Below are 16329 nucleotides of genomic sequence, written 5' to 3'. Positions count from 1 at the left end.
GTCAGTGCCAGCGTATGGGCGAGGAGTAGGCTACGGCTTGGGGGTAAGTTGTAGGGCTGGTGGTGGGTTTCCGTTCCGGTCTAGGTTTAGGGTTAGGGAACGGCAAGGCTTAGGGCAGAGGTGAAGGTACGGAAACGTGGGAGGGTCAGGCTACGTGCTGATGCACGGGTCAGTGCCAGCGTACGGGCCAGGAGTAGGCTACGCCTTGGAGTAAGGTGTAAGACTGTTGGTGGTTTTCCGTTCCGGGCTAGTGTTAGGGTTAGGGAACGGCAAGGCTTATGGCACAGGTGAGGGTAGGGAATCGTGGCACGGTCAGGCTATGTGCTGACGCACGGGTCAGTTCCAGCGTACGGGCCAGGAGTAGGGTACGGCTTGGGGGTAAGGTGTAGGGCCGGTGGTGGGTTTCTGTGCCGGCCTAGGGTTAGGGTTAGGGAACGGCAAGGCTTAGGGCACAGGTGAGGGTACGGATACGTGGGAGGGTCAGGCTACGTGCTGACGCATGGGTCATTGCCAGTGTACGGGCCAGGAGTAGGCTACGGCTTAGGGTAAGGTGTATGGCTGGTGGTGCGTTTCCGTTCTGGGCTAGGGTTAGGGTTAGGGAACGGCAAGGCTTAGGGCACAGGTGAGGGTACGTAAACGTCGGAGGGTCAGGCTACGTTCTGACGCAAGGGTCAGTGCCAGCATACAGACTAGGAGTAGGCTACGGCGTAGGGTAAGGTGTAGGGCTGGTGGTGGGTTTCCGTTCCGGGCTAGGGTTAGGGTTAGGGTACGGCAAGGCTTAGGGCACAGGTGAGGGTACGGAAACGTGGCACGGTCAGGCTATGTGCTGACGCACGGGTTAGTGCCAGCATACGGGCCAGGAGTAGGCTACCGCAAAGGGTAAGGTGTAGGGCTGGTGGTTGGTTTCCATTGTGGGCTAGGGTTAGGGTTAGGGAACGGCAAGGCTTAGGGCACAGGTGAGGGTACGGAAACGTGTGAGGGTCAGGCTACGTGCTGACGCACGGGTCAGTTCCAGCGTACGGGCCAGGAATAGGCTACGGCGTAGGGTAAGGTGTAGGGCTGCTGGTGGGTTTTCGTTCCGGGCTAGGGTTAGGGTTAGGGAACGGCAAGGCTTAGGGCACAGGTGAGGGTACGGAAACGTGGGAGGGTCAGGCTACGTGCTGACGCACGGGTCAGTGCCAGCGTACAGGCCAGGAGTAGGCTACTGCTAGGGGGAGTGGTGTAGGGTTGGTGGTGGGTTTCCGTTCTGGGCTAGGGTTAGGGTTAGGGAACGGCAAGGCTTAGGGCACAGGTGAGGGTACGTAAACGTGGGAGGGTCAGGCTACGTGCTGACGCTCGGGTCAGTGCCAGTGTACGGGCCAGGAGTAGGCTACGGCTTGGGGGTAAGATGTAGGGCTGGTGGTGGGTTTCCATTGTGGGCTAAGGTTAGGGTTAGGGAACGGTAAGGCTTAGGGCACAGGTGAGGGTACGGAAACGTGGGAGGGTCAGGCTACGTGCTGACGCACGGGTCAGTGCCACCGTACGGGCCAGGAGTAGACTACGGCGTAGGGTAAGGTGTAGGGCTGGTGGTGGGTTTTCGTTCCGGGCTAGGGTTAGGTTTAGGGATCTGCAAGGCTTAGGGCACAGGTGAGGGTACAGAAACGTGGGAGGGTCAGGCTACGTGCTGACGCACGGGTCAGTGCCAGCGTACGGGCCAGGAGTAGGCTACGGCTTGGGGGAAAGGTGTAGGGTTGGTGGTGGGTTTCCGTTCCGGGCTAGGGTTAGGGTTAGGGAACGGCAAGGCTTAGGGCACAGTTGAGGGTACGGAAACGTGTGAGGGTCAGGCTACGTGCTGACGCACGGGTCAGTGCCAGCATACGGGCCAGGAGTAGGCTACAGCGTAGGGTAAGGTGTAGGGCTGGTGGTGGGTTTCCGTTCCGGGCTAGGGTTAGGGTTAGAGAACGGCAAGGCTTAGGGCACAGGTGAGGGTACGGAAACGTGGGAGGGTCAGGCTACGTGCTGACGCACGGGTCAGTTCCAGCGTATGGGCCAGGAATAGGCTACGGCGTAGTGTAAGGTGTAGGGCTGGTGGTGGGTTTTCATTCCGGGCTAGGATTAGGGTTAGGGAACGGCAAGGCTTAGGGCACAGGTGAGGGTACGGAAACGTGGGAGGGTCAGGCTACGTGCTGACGCACGGGTCAGTGACAGCGTACGGGCCAGGAGTAGGCTACGGCTTGGGGGAAAGGTGTAGGGTGGGTGGTGGGTTTCCGTTCCGGGCTAGGGTTAGGGTTAGGGAATGGCAAGGCTTAGGGCACAGGTGAGGGTACGGAAACGTGGGAGGTTCAGCCTACATGCTGACGCACGGCTCAGTGCCAGCGTACGGGCGAGGAGTAGGCTACGGCTTGGGGGTAAGTTGTAGGTCTGGTGGTGGGTTTCCGTTCCGGGCTAGGGTTAGGATTAGGGAACGGCAAGGCTTAGGGCAGAGGTGAAGGTACGGAAACGTGGGAGGGTCAGGCTACGTGCTGACGCACGGGTCAGTGCCAGCGTACGGGCCAGGAGTACGCTACGGCTTGGGGGAAAGGTGTAGGGTGGGTGGTGTGTTTCCGTTCCGGGCTAGGGTTAGGGTTAGGGAACGGAAGTCTTAGGGCACAGGTGAGGGTACGGAAACGTGTGAGGGTGAGGCTACGTGCTGACGCACGTGTCAGTGCCAGCGTACGGGCCAGGAGTATGCTACGGCTTATGGGTAAGGTGTAGAGCTGGTGGTGGGTTTCTGTGCCGGCCTAGGGTTAGGGTTAGGGAACGGCAAGGCTTAGGGCACAGGTGAGATTACGGAAACGTGGGAGGGTCAGGCTACGTGCTGACGCACTGGTCAGTGCCAGCGTACGGGCCAGGAGTAGGCTACGGCGTATGGTAAGCTGTAGGGCTGATGGTTGGTTTCCGTTCCGGGCTAGGGTTAGGGTTAGGGAACGGCAAGGCTTAGGGCACAGGTGAGGGTACGGAAACGTGGGACGGTCAGGCTATGTGCTGACGCACAGGTCAGTGCCAGCGTATGGGCGAGGAGTAGGCTACGGCTTGGGGGTAAGGTGTAGGGCTGGTGGTGGGTTTCCGTTCCGGTCTAGGTTTAGGGTTAGGGAACGGCAAGGCTTAGGGCAGAGTTGAAGGTACGGAAACGTGGGAGGGTCAGGCTACGTGCTGATGCACGGGTCAGTGCCAGCGTACGGGCCAGGAGTAGGCTACGCCTTGGAGTAAGGTGTAAGACTGTTGGTGGTTTTCCGTTCAAGGCTAGTGTTAGGGTTAGGGAACGGCAAGGCTTATGGCACAGGTGAGGGTACGGAATCGTGGCACGGTCAGGCTATGTGCTGACGCACGGGTCAGTTCCAGCGTACGGGCCAGGAGTAGGCTACGGCTTGGGGGTAAGGTGTAGGGCCGGTGGTGGGTTTCTGTGCCGGCCTAGGGTTAGGGTTAGGGAACGGCAAGGCTTAGGGCACAGGTGAGGGTACGGAAACGTGGGAAGGTCAGGCTAAGTGCTGACGCATGGGTCATTGCCAGTGTACGGGCCAGGAGTAGGCTATGGCTTAGGGTAAGGTGTATGGCTGGTGGTGCGTTTCCCTTCTGGGCTAGGGTTAGGGTTAGGGAACGGCAAGGCTTAGGGCACAGGTGAGGGTACGTAAACGTCGGAGGGTCAGGCTACGTTCTGACGCAAGGGTCAGTGCCAGCATACAGACTAGGAGTAGGCTACGGCGTAGGGTAAGGTGTAGGGCTGGTGGTGGGTTTCCGTTCCGGGCTAGGGTTAGGGTTAGGGAACGGCAAGGCTTAGGGCACAGGTGAGGGTACGGAAACGTGGCACGGTCAGGCTATGTGCTGACGCACGGGTTAGTGCCAGCATACGGGCCAGGAGTAGGCTACCGCAAAGGGTAAGGTGTAGGGCTGGTGGTGGGTTTCCGTTCCGGGCTAGGGTTAGGGTTAGGGAACGGCAAGGCTTAGGGCACAGGTGAGGGTACGGAAACGTGGGAGGGTCAGGCTACGTGCTGACGCACGGGTCAGTGCCAGCGTACGGGCCAGGAGTAGGCTACGGCTAGGGGGAGCGGTGTAGGGTTGGTGGTGGGTTTCCGTTCCGGGCTAGGTTTAGGGTTAGGGAACGGCAAGGCTTAGGGCACAGGTGAGGGTACGTAAACGTGGGAGGGTCAGGCTACGTGCTGACGCTCGGGTCAGTGCCAGCGTACGGGCCAGGAGTAGGCTACGGCTTGGGGGTAAGGTGTAGGGCTGGTGGTGGGTTTCCATTGTGGGCTAGGGTTAGGGTTAGGGAACGGTAAGGCTTAGGGCACAGGTGAGGGTACGGAAACGTGGGAGGGTCAGGCTACGTGCTGACGCACGGGTCAGTGCCACCGTACGGGCCAGGAGTAGACTACGGCGTAGGGTAAGGTGTAGGGCTGGTGGTGGGTTTTCGTTCCGGGCTAGGGTTAGGTTTAGGGATCTGCAAGGGTTGGGGCACAGGTGAGGGTACAGAAACGTGGGAGGGTCAGGCTACGTGCTGACGCACGGGTCAGTGCCAGCGTACGGGCCAGGAGTAGGCTACGGCTTGGGGGAAAGGTGTAGGGTTGGTGGTGGGTTTCCGTTCCGGGCTAGGGTTAGGGTTAGGGAACGGCAAGGCTTAGGGCACAGTTGAGGGTACGGAAACGTGTGAGGGTCAGGCTACGTGCTGACGCACGGGTCAGTGCCAGCATACGGGCCAGGAGTAGGCTACAGCGTAGGGTAAGGTGTAGGGCTGGTGGTGGGTTTCCGTTCCAGGCTAGGGTTAGGGTTAGAGAACGGCAAGGCTTACGGCACAGGTGAGGGTACGGAAACGTGGGGGGGTCAGGCTACTGGCTGACGCACGGGTCAGTTCCAGCGTACGGGCCAGGAATAGGCTACGGCGTAGGGTAAGGTGTAGGGCTGGTGGTGGGTTTTCATTCCGGGCTAGGGTTAGGGTTAGGGAACGGCAAGTCTTAGGGCACAGGTGAGGGCACGGAAACGTGGGAGGGTCAGGCTACGTGCTGACGCACGGGTCAGTGACAGCGTACGGGCCAGGAGTAGGCTACGGCTTGGGGGAAAGGTGTAGGGTGGGTGGTGGGTTTCCGTTCCGGGCTAGGGTTAGGGTTAGGGAACGGCAAGGCTTAGGGCACAGGTGAGGGTACGGAAACGTGGGAGGTTCAGCCTACATGCTGACGCACGGCTCAGTGCCAGCGTACGGGCGAGGAGTAGGCTACGGCTTGGGGGTAAGTTGTAGGTCTGGTGGTGGGTTTCCGTTCTGGGCTAGGGTTAGGGTTAGGGAACGGCAAGGCTTAGGGCAGAGGTGAAGGTACGGAAACGTGGGAGGGTCAGGCTACGTGCTGACGCATGGGTCAGTGCCAGCGTACGGGCCAGGAGTAGGCTACGGCTTGGGGGAAATGTGTAGGGTTGGTGCTGGGTTTCCGTGCCGGGCTAGGGTTAGGGTTAGGCAACGGCAAGTCTTAGGGCTCAGGTGAGGGTACGGAAACGTGTGAGGGTGAGACTACGTGCTGACGCACGGGTCAGTGCCAGCGTACGGGCCAGGAGTAGGCTACGGCTTATGGGTAAGGTGTAGGGCTGGTGGTGGTTTTCTGTCCCGGCCTAGGGTTAGGGTTAGGGAACGGCAAGGCTTAGGGCACAGGTGAGGTTACGGAAACGTGGGAGGGTCAGGCTACGTGCTGACGCATGGGTCAGTGCCAGCGTACGGGCCAGGAGTAGGCTACGGCGTAGGGTAAGGTGTAGGGCTGATGGTTGGTTTCCGTTCCGGGCTAGGGTTAGGGTTAGGGAACGGCAAGGCTTAGGGCACAGGTGAGGGTACGGAAACGTGGGACGGTCAGGCTATGTGCTGACGCACGGGTCAGTGCCAGCGTACGGGCCAGGAGTAGGCTACGGCTTGGGGGAAAGGTGTAGGGTTGGTGGTGGGTTTCCATTGTGGGCTAGGGTTAGGGTTAGGGAACGGTAAGGCTTAGGGCACAGGTGAGGGTACGGAAACGTGGGAGGGTCAGGCTAAGGGCTGACGCACGGGTCAGTTCCAGCGTATGGGCCAGGAATAGGCTACGGCGTAGGGTAAGGTGTAGGGCTGGTGGTGGGTTTTCATTCCGGCCTAGGGTTAGGGTTAGGGAACGGCAAGGCTTAGGGCACAGGTGAGGGTTCGGAAACGTGGGAGGGTCAGGCTACGTGCTGACGCACGGGTCAGTGACAGCGTACGGGCCAGGAGTAGGCTACGGCTTGGGGGAAAGGTGTAGGGTGGGTGGTGGGTTTCCGTTCCGGGCTAGGGTTAGGGTTAGGGAATGGCAAGGCTTAGGGCACAGGTGAGGGTACGGAAACGTGGGAGGTTCAGCCTACATGCTGACGCACGGCTCAGTGCCAGCGTACGGGCGAGGAGTAGGCTACGGCTTGGTGGTAAGTTGTAGGTCTGGTGGTGTGTTTCCGTTCCGGGCTAGGGTTAGGATTATGGAACGGCAAGGCTTAGGGCAGAGGTGAAGGTACGGAAACGTGGGAGGGTCAGGCTACGTGCTGACGCACGGGTCAGTGCCAGCGTACGGGCCAGGAGTACGCTACGGCTTGGGGGAAAGGTGTAGGGTTGGTGGTGTGTTTCCGTTCCGGGCTAGGGTTAGGGTTAGGGAACGGAAGTCTTAGGGCACAGGTGAGGGTACGGAAACGTGTGAGGGTGAGGCTACGTGCTGACGCACGTGTCAGTGCCAGCGTACGCGCCAGGAGTATGCTACGGCTTATGGGTAAGGTGTAGAGCTGGTGGTGGGTTTCTGTGCCGGCCTAGGGTTAGGGTTAGGGGACGGCAAGGCTTAGGGCACAGGTGAGATTACGGAAACGTGGGAGGGTCAGGCTACGTGCTGACGCACTGGTCAGTGCCAGCGTACGGGCCAGGAATAGGCTACGGCGTAGGGTAAGCTGTAGGGCTGATGGTTGGTTTCCGTTCCGGGCTAGGGTTAGGGTTAGGGAACGGCAAGGCTTAGGGCACAGGTGAGGGTACGGAAACGTGGGACGGTCAGGCTATGTGCTGACGCACAGGTCAGTGCCAGCGTATGGGCGAGGAGTAGGCTACGGCTTGGGGGTAAGGTGTAGGGCTGGTGGTGGGTTTCCGTTCCGGTCTAGGTTTAGGGTTAGGGAACGGCAAGGCTTAGGGCAGAGTTGAAGGTACGGAAACGTGGGAGGGTCAGGCTACGTGCTGATGCACGGGTCAATGCCAGCGTACGGGCCAGGAGTAGGCTACGCCTTGGAGTAAGGTGTAAGACTGTTGGTGGTTTTCCGTTCCAGGCTAGTGTTAGGGTTAGGGAACGGCAAGGCTTATGGCACAGGTGAGGGTACGGAATCGTGGCACGGTCAGGCTATGTGCTGACGCACGGGTCAGTTCCAGCGTACGGGCCAGGAGTAGGCTACGGCTTGGGGGTAAGGTGTAGGGCCGGTGGTGGGTTTCTGTGCCGGCCTAGGGTTAGGGTTAGGGAACGGCAAGGCTTAGGGCACAGGTGAGGGTACGGAAACGTGGGAAGGTCAGGCTACGTGCTGACGCATGGGTCATTGCCAGTGTACGGGCCAGGAGTAGGCTATGGCTTAGGGTAAGGTGTATGGCTGGTGGTGCGTTTCCCTTCTGGGCTAGGGTTAGGGTTAGGGAACGGCAAGGCTTAGGGCACAGGTGAGGGTACGTAAACGTCGGAGGGTCAGGCTACGTTCTGACGCAAGGGTCAGTGCCAGCATACAGACTAGGAGTAGGCTACGGCGTAGGGTAAGGTGTAGGGCTGGTGGTGGGTTTCCGTTCCGGGCTAGGGTTAGGGTTAGGGAACGGCAAGGCTTAGGGCACAGGTGAGGGTACGGAAACGTGGCACGGTCAGGCTATGTGCTGACGCACGGGTTAGTGCCAGCATACGGGCCAGGAGTAGGCTACCGCAAAGGGTAAGGTGTAGGGCTGGTGGTGGGTTTCCGTTCCGGGCTAGGGTTAGGGTTAGGGAACGGCAAGGCTTAGGGCACAGGTGAGGGTACGGAAACGTGGGAGGGTCAGGCTACGTGCTGACGCACGGGTCAGTGCCAGCGTACGGGCCAGGAGTAGGCTACGGCTAGGGGGAGCGGTGTAGGGTTGGTGGTGGGTTTCCGTTCCGGGCTAGGTTTAGGGTTAGGGAACGGCAAGGCTTAGGGCACAGGTGAGGGTACGTAAACGTGGGAGGGTCAGGCTACGTGCTGACGCTCGGGTCAGTGCCAGCGTACGGGCCAGGAGTAGGCTACGGCTTGGGGGTAAGGTGTAGGGCTGGTGGTGGGTTTCCATTGTGGGCTAGGGTTAGGGTTAGGGAACGGTAAGGCTTAGGGCACAGGTGAGGGTACGGAAACGTGGGAGGGTCAGGCTACGTGCTGACGCACGGGTCAGTGCCACCGTACGGGCCAGGAGTAGACTACGGCGTAGGGTAAGGTGTAGGGCTGGTGGTGGGTTTTGGTTCCGGGCTAGGGTTAGGTTTAGGGATCTGCAAGGGTTAGGGCACAGGTGAGGGTACAGAAACGTGGGAGGGTCAGGCTACGTGCTGACGCACGGGTCAGTGCCAGCGTACGGGCCAGGAGTAGGCTACGGCTTGGGGGAAAGGTGTAGGGTTGGTGGTGGGTTTCCGTTCCGGGCTAGGGTTAGGGTTAGGGAACGGCAAGGCTTAGGGCACAGTTGAGGGTACGGAAACGTGTGAGGGTCAGGCTACGTGCTGACGCACGGGTCAGTGCCAGCATACGGGCCAGGAGTAGGCTACAGCGTAGGGTAAGGTGTAGGGCTGGTGGTGGGTTTCCGTTCCAGGCTAGGGTTAGGGTTAGAGAACGGCAAGGCTTACGGCACAGGTGAGGGTACGGAAACGTGGGGGGGTCAGGCTACTGGCTGACGCACGGGTCAGTTCCAGCGTACGGGCCAGGAATAGGCTACGGCGTAGGGTAAGGTGTAGGGCTGGTGGTGGGTTTTCATTCCGGGCTAGGGTTAGGGTTAGGGAACGGCAAGTCTTAGGGCACAGGTGAGGGCACGGAAACGTGGGAGGGTCAGGCTACGTGCTGACGCACGGGTCAGTGACAGCGTACGGGCCAGGAGTAGGCTACGGCTTGGGGGAAAGGTGTAGGGCTGGTGGTGGGTTTCTGTCCCGGCCTAGGGTTAGTGTTAGGGAACGGCAAGGCTTAGGGCACAGGTGAGGTTACGGAAACGTGGGAGGGTCAGGCTACGTGCTGACGCATGGGTCAGTGCCAGCGTACGGGCCAGGAGTAGGCTACGGCGTAGGGTAAGGTGTAGGGCTGATGGTTGGTTTCCGTTCCGGGCTAGGGTTAGGGTTAGGGAACGGCAAGGCTTAGGGCACAGGTGAGGGTACGGAAACGTGGGACGGTCAGGCTATGTGCTGACGCACGGGTCAGTGCCAGCGTACGGGCCAGGAGTAGGCTACGGCTTGGGGGAAAGGTGTAGGGTTGGTGGTGGGTTTCCATTGTGGGCTAGGGTTAGGGTTAGGGAACGGTAAGGCTTAGGGCACAGGTGAGGGTACGGAAACGTGGGAGGGTCAGCCTACATGCTTACGCACGGCTCAGTGCCAGCGTACGGGCGAGGAGTAGGCTACGGCTTGGGGGTAAGTTGTAGGTCTGGTGGTGGGTTTCCGTTCCGGGCTAGGGTTAGGATTAGGGAACGGCAAGGCTTAGGGCAGAGGTGAAGGTACGGAAACGTGGGAGGGTCAGGCTACGTGCTGACGCACGGGTCAGTGCCAGCGTACGGGCCAGGAGTACGCTACGGCTTGGGGGAAAGGTGTAGGGTTGGTGGTGTGTTTCCGTTCCGGGCTAGGGTTAGGGTTAGGGAACGGAAGTCTTAGGGCACAGGTGAGGGTACGGAAACGTGTGAGGGTGAGGCTACGTGCTGGCGCACGTGTCAGTGCCAGCGTACGGGCCAGGAGTATGCTACGGCTTATGGGTAAGGTGTAGAGCTGGTGGTGGGTTTCTGTGCCGGCCTAGGGTTAGGGTTAGGGAACGGCAAGGCTTAGGGCACAGGTGAGATTACGGAAACGTGGGAGGGTCAGGCTACGTGCTGACGCACTGGTCAGTGCCAGCGTACGGGCCAGGAGTAGGCTACGGCGTAGGGTAAGCTGTAGGGCTGATGGTTGGTTTCCGTTCAGGGCTAGGGTTAGGGTTAGGGAACGGCAAGGCTTAGGGCACAAGTGAGGGTACGGAAACGTGGGACGGTCAGGCTATGTGCTGACGCACAGGTCAGTGCCAGCGTATGGGCGAGGAGTAGGCTACGGCTTGGTGGTAAGGTGTAGGGCTGGTGGTGGGTTTCCGTTCCGGTCTAGGTTTAGGGTTAGGGAACGGCAAGGCTTAGGGCAGAGGTGAAGGTACGGAAACGTGGGAGGGTCAGGCTACGTGCTGATGCACGGGTCAGTGCCAGCGTACGGGCCAGGAGTAGGCTACGCCTTGGAGTAAGGTGTAAGACTGTTGGTGGTTTTCCGTTCCAGGCTAGTGTTAGGGTTAGGGAACGGCAAGGCTTATGGCACAGGTGAGGGTACGGAATCGTGGCACGGTCAGGCTATGTGCTGACGCACGGGTCAGTTCCAGCGTACGGGCCAGGAGTAGGCTACGGCTTGGGGGTAAGGTGTAGGGCCGGTGGTGGGTTTCTGTGCCGGCCTAGGGTTAGGGTTAGGGAACGGCAAGGCTTAGGGCACAGGTGAGGGTACGGAAAAGTGGGAAGGTCAGGCTACGTGCTGACGCATGGGTCATTGCCAGTGTACGGGCCAGGAGTAGGCTACGGCTTAGGGTAAGGTGTATGGCTGGTGGTGCGTTTCCCTTCTGGGCTAGGGTTAGGGTTAGGGAACGGCAAGGCTTAGGGCACAGGTGAGGGTACGTAAACGTCGGAGGGTCAGGCTACGTTCTGACGCAAGGGTCAGTGCCAGCATACAGACTAGGAGTAGGCTACGGCGTAGGGTAAGGTGTAGGGCTGGTGGTGGGTTTCCGTTCCGGGCTAGGGTTAGGGTTAGGGAACGGCAAGGCTTAGGGCACACGTGAGGGTACGGAAACGTGGCACGGTCAGGCTATGTGCTGACGCACGGGTTAGTGCCAGCATACGGGCCAGGAGTAGGCTACCGCAAAGGGTAAGGTGTAGGGCTGGTGGTTGGTTTCCATTGTGGGCTAGGGTTAGGGTTAGGGAACGGCAAGGCTTAGGGCAAAGGTGAGGGTACGGAAACGTGTGAGGGTCAGGCTACGTGTTGACGCACGGGTCAGTTCCAGCGTACGGGCCAGGAATAGGCTACGGCGTAGGGAAAGGTGTAGGGCTGCTGGGGGCTTTTCGTTCCGGGCTAGGGTTAGGGTTAGGGAACGGCAAGGCTTAGGGCACAGGTGAGGGTACGGAAACGTGGGAGGGTCAGGCTACGTGCTGACGCACGGGTCAGTGCCAGCGTACGGGCCAGGAGTAGGCTACGGCTAGGGGGAGCGGTTTAGGGTTGGTGGTGGGTTTCCGTTCCGGGCTAGGGTTAGGGTTAGGGAACGGCAAGGCTTAGGGCACAGGTGAGGGTACGTAAACGTGGGAGGGTCAGGCTACGTGCTGACGCTCGGGTCAGTGCCAGCGTACGGGCCAGGAGTAGGCTACGGCTTGGGGGTAAGTTGTAGGGCTGGTGGTGGGTTTCCATTGTGGGCTAGGGTTAGGGTTAGGGAACCGTAAGGCTTAGGGCACAGGTGAGGGTACGGAAACGTGGGAGGGTCAGGCTACGTGCTGACGCACGGGTCAGTGCCACCGTACGGGCCAGGAGTAGACTACGGCGTAGGGTAAGGTGTAGGGCTGGTGGTGGGTTTTCGTTCCGGGCTAGGGTTAGGTTTAGGGATCTGCAAGGGTTAGGGCACAGGTGAGGGTACAGAAACGTGGGAGGGTCAGGCTACGTGCAGACGCACGGGTCAGTGCCAGCGTACGGGCCAGGAGTAGGCTACGGCTTGGGGGAAAGGTGTAGGGTTGGTGGTGGGTTTCCGTTCCGGGCTAGGGTTAGGGTTAGGGAACGGCAAGGCTTAGGGCACAGTTGAGGGTACGGAAACGTGTGAGGGTCAGGCTACGTGCTGACGCACGGGTCAGTGCCAGCATACGGGCCAGGAGTATGCTACAGCGTAGGGTAAGGTATAGGGCTGGTGGTGGGTTTCCGTTCCAGGCTAGGGTTAGGGTTAGAGAACGGAAAGGCTTAGGGCACAGGTGAGGGTACGGAAACGTGGGGGGGTCAGGCTACGGGCTGACGCACGGGTCAGTTCCAGCGTACGGGCCAGGAATAGGCTACGGCGTAGGGTAAGGTGTAGGGCTGGTGGTGGGTTTTCATTCCGGGCTAGGGTTAGGGTTAGGGAACGGCAAGTCTTAGGGCACAGGTGAGGGCACGGAAACGTGGGAGGGTCAGGCTACGTGCTGACGCACGGGTCAGTGACAGCGTACGGGCCAGGAGTAGGCTACGGCTTGGGGGAAAGGTGTAGGGTGGGTGGTGGGTTTCCGTTCCGGGCTAGGGTTAGGGTTAGGGAACGGCAAGGCTTAGGGCACAGGTGAGGGTACGGAAACGTGGGAGGTTCAGCCTACATGCTGACGCACGGCTCATTGCCAGCGTACGGGCGAGGAGTAGGCTACGGCTTGGGGGTAAGTTGTAGGTCTGGTGGTGGGTTTCCGTTCTTGGCTAGGGTTAGGGTTAGGGAACGGCAAGGCTTAGGGCAGAGGTGAAGATACGGAAACGTGGGAGGGTCAGGCTACGTGCTGACGCATGGGTCAGTGCCAGCGTACGGGCCAGGAGTAGGCTACGGCTTGGGGGAAATGTGTAGGGTTGGTGGTGGGTTTCCGTGCCGGGCTAGGGTTAGGGTTAGGCAACGGCAAGTCTTAGGGCTCAGGTAAGGGTACGGAAACGTGTGAGGGTGAGGCTACGTGCTGACGCACGGGTCAGTGCCAGCGTACGGGCCAGGAGTAGGCTACGGCTTATGGGTAAGGTGTAGGGCTGGTGGTGGGTTTCTGTCCCGGCCTAGGGTTAGGGTTAGGGAACGGCAAGGCTTAGGGCACTGGTGAGGTTACGGAAACGTGGGAGGGTCAGGCTACGTGCTGACGCATGGGTCAGTGCCAGCGTACGGGCCAGGAGTAGGCTACGGCGTAGGGTAAGGTGTAGGGCTGATGGTTGGTTTCCGTTCCGGGCTAGGGTTAGGGTTAGGGAACGGCAAGGCTTAGGGCACAGGTGAGGGTACGGAAACGTGGGACGGTCAGGCTATGTGCTGACGCACGGGTCAGTGCCAGCGTACGGGCCAGGAGTAGGCTACGGCTTGGGGGAAAGGTGTAGGGTTGGTGGTGGGTTTCCGTTCCGGGCTAGGGCTAGGTTTAGGGAACGGCACGGCTTAGGGCACAGGTGAGGGTACGGAAACGTGGGAGGGTCAGGCTACGTGCTGACGCACGGGTCAGTGCCAGGGTACGGGCCAGGAGTAGGCTACGGCTTGGGCGTAAGTTGTAGGGCTGGTGGTGGGTTTCCATTGTGGGCTAGGGTTAGGGTTAGGGAACCGTAAGGCTTAGGGCACAGGTGAGGGTACGGAAACGTGGGAGGGTCAGGCTACGTGCTGACGCACGGGTCAGTGCCACCGTACGGGCCAGGAGTAGACTACGGCGTAGGGTAAGGTGTAGGGCTGGTGGTGGGTTTTCGTTCCGGGCTAGGGTTAGGTTTAGGGATCTGCAAGGGTTAGGGCACAGGTGAGGGTACAGAAACGTGGGAGGGTCAGGCTACGTGCTGACGCACGGGTCAGTGCCAGCGTACGGGCCAGGAGTAGGCTACGGCTTGGGGGAAAGGTGTAGGGTTGGTGGTGGGTTTCCGTTCCGGGCTAGGGTTAGGGTTAGGGAACGGCAAGGCTTAGGGCACAGTTGAGGGTACGGAAACGTGTGAGGGTCAGGCTACGTGCTGACGCACGGGTCAGTGCCAGCATACGGGCCAGGAGTATGCTACAGCGTAGGGTAAGGTATAGGGCTGGTGGTGGGTTTCCGTTCCAGGCTAGGGTTAGGGTTAGAGAACGGAAAGGCTTAGGGCACAGGTGAGGGTACGGAAACGTGGGGGGGTCAGGCTACGGGCTGACGCACGGGTCAGTTCCAGCGTACGGGCCAGGAATAGGCTACGGCGTAGGGTAAGGTGTAGGGCTGGTGGTGGGTTTTCATTCCGGGCTAGGGTTAGGGTTAGGGAACGGCAAGTCTTAGGGCACAGGTGAGGGCACGGAAACGTGGGAGGGTCAGGCTACGTGCTGACGCACGGGTCAGTGACAGCGTACGGGCCAGGAGTAGGCTACGGCTTGGGGGAAAGGTGTAGGGTGGGTGGTGGGTTTCCGTTCCGGGCTAGGGTTAGGGTTAGGGAACGGCAAGGCTTAGGGCACAGGTGAGGGTACGGAAACGTGGGAGGTTCAGCCTACATGCTGACGCACGGCTCATTGCCAGCGTACGGGCGAGGAGTAGGCTACGGCTTGGGGGTAAGTTGTAGGTCTGGTGGTGGGTTTCCGTTCTTGGCTAGGGTTAGGGTTAGGGAACGGCAAGGCTTAGGGCAGAGGTGAAGATACGGAAACGTGGGAGGGTCAGGCTACGTGCTGACGCATGGGTCAGTGCCAGCGTACGGGCCAGGAGTAGGCTACGGCTTGGGGGAAATGTGTAGGGTTGGTGGTGGGTTTCCGTGCCGGGCTAGGGTTAGGGTTAGGCAACGGCAAGTCTTAGGGCTCAGGTAAGGGTACGGAAACGTGTGAGGGTGAGGCTACGTGCTGACGCACGGGTCAGTGCCAGCGTACGGGCCAGGAGTAGGCTACGGCTTATGGGTAAGGTGTAGGGCTGGTGGTGGGTTTCTGTCCCGGCCTAGGGTTAGGGTTAGGGAACGGCAAGGCTTAGGGCACTGGTGAGGTTACGGAAACGTGGGAGGGTCAGGCTACGTGCTGACGCATGGGTCAGTGCCAGCGTACGGGCCAGGAGTAGGCTACGGCGTAGGGTAAGGTGTAGGGCTGATGGTTGTTTTCCGTTCCGGGCTAGGGTTAGGGTTAGGGAACGGCAAGGCTTAGGGCACAGGTGAGGGTACGGAAACGTGGGACGGTCAGGCTATGTGCTGACGCACGGGTCAGTGCCAGCGTACGGGCCAGGAGTAGGCTACGGCTTGGGGGAAAGGTGTAGGGTTGGTGGTGGGTTTCCGTTCCGGGCTAGGGCTAGGTTTAGGGAACGGCACGGCTTAGGGCACAGGTGAGGGTACGGAAACGTGGGAGGGTCAGGCTACGTGCTGACGCACGGGTCAGTGCCAGGGTACGGGCCAGGAGTAGGCTACGGCTTGGGGGTAAGGTGTAGGGCTGGTGGTGAGTTTCTGTGTCGCCCTAGGGTTAGGGTTAGGGAACGGAAAGGCTTAGGGCACAGGTGAGGGTACGGAAACGTTGGAGGGTCAGGCTACGTGCTGACGCATGGGTCATTGCCAGCGTACGGGCCAGGAGTAGGCTATAGCTTAGGGTAAGGTGTAGGGCTGGTGGTGGGTTTCCATTCTGGGCTAGGGTTATGTTTAGGGAACGGCAAGCCTTAGGGCACAGGTGAGGTTACGGAAACGTGGGAGGGTCAGGCTACGTGCTGACGCATGGGTCAGTGCCAGCATACGGGCCAGAAGTAGGCTACGGCGTAGGGTAAGGTGTAGGGCTGGTGGTGGGTTTTCGTTCCGGTCTAGGGTTAGGGTTAGGGAACGACAAGGCTTAGGGCACAGGTGAGGGTACAGAAACGTGGGAGGGTCAGGCTACGTGCTGACGCACGGGTCAGTGCCAGCGTACGGGCCAGGAGTAGGCTACGGCTTGGGGGAAAGGTGTAGGGTTGGTGGTGGGTTTCCGTTCTGGGCTAGGGTTAGGGTAAGGGAACGGCAAGGCTTAGGGCACAGGTGAGGGTACGGAAACGTGTGAGGGTCAGTCTACGTGCTGACGCACGGTCACTGCCAGCATACGGGCCAGGAGTAGGCTACAGCGTAGGGTAAGGTGTAGGGCTGGTTGTGGGTTTCCGTTCCGGGCTAGGGTTAGGGTTAGGGAACGGTAAGGCTTAGGGCACATGTGAGGGTACGGAAACGTGGCACGATCAGGCTATGTGCTGACGCACGGTTTAGTGCCAGCATACGCGCCAGGAGTAGGCTACCGCACAGGGTCAGGTGTAGGGCTGGTGGTGGGTTTCCATTGTGGGCTAGGGTTAGGGTTAGGGAACGGCAAGGCTTAGGGCACAGGTGACGGTACGGAAACGTGGGAGGGTCAGGCTCCGAGCTGACGCACGGGTCAGTGCCAGCGTACGGGCCAGGAGTAGGCTACGGCTTGGGGGTAAGGTGTAGGGCTGGTGGTGGGTTTCCGTTCCGGGCT

This window comes from Mesoplodon mirus (genome assembly GCF_964341445.2).
Source record: "Mesoplodon mirus genome assembly, contig: HAP1_SCAFFOLD_366, whole genome shotgun sequence".
Taxonomy (NCBI): domain Eukaryota; kingdom Metazoa; phylum Chordata; class Mammalia; order Artiodactyla; family Ziphiidae; genus Mesoplodon; species Mesoplodon mirus.
Note: the sequence above shows the minus strand (reverse complement) of the source record.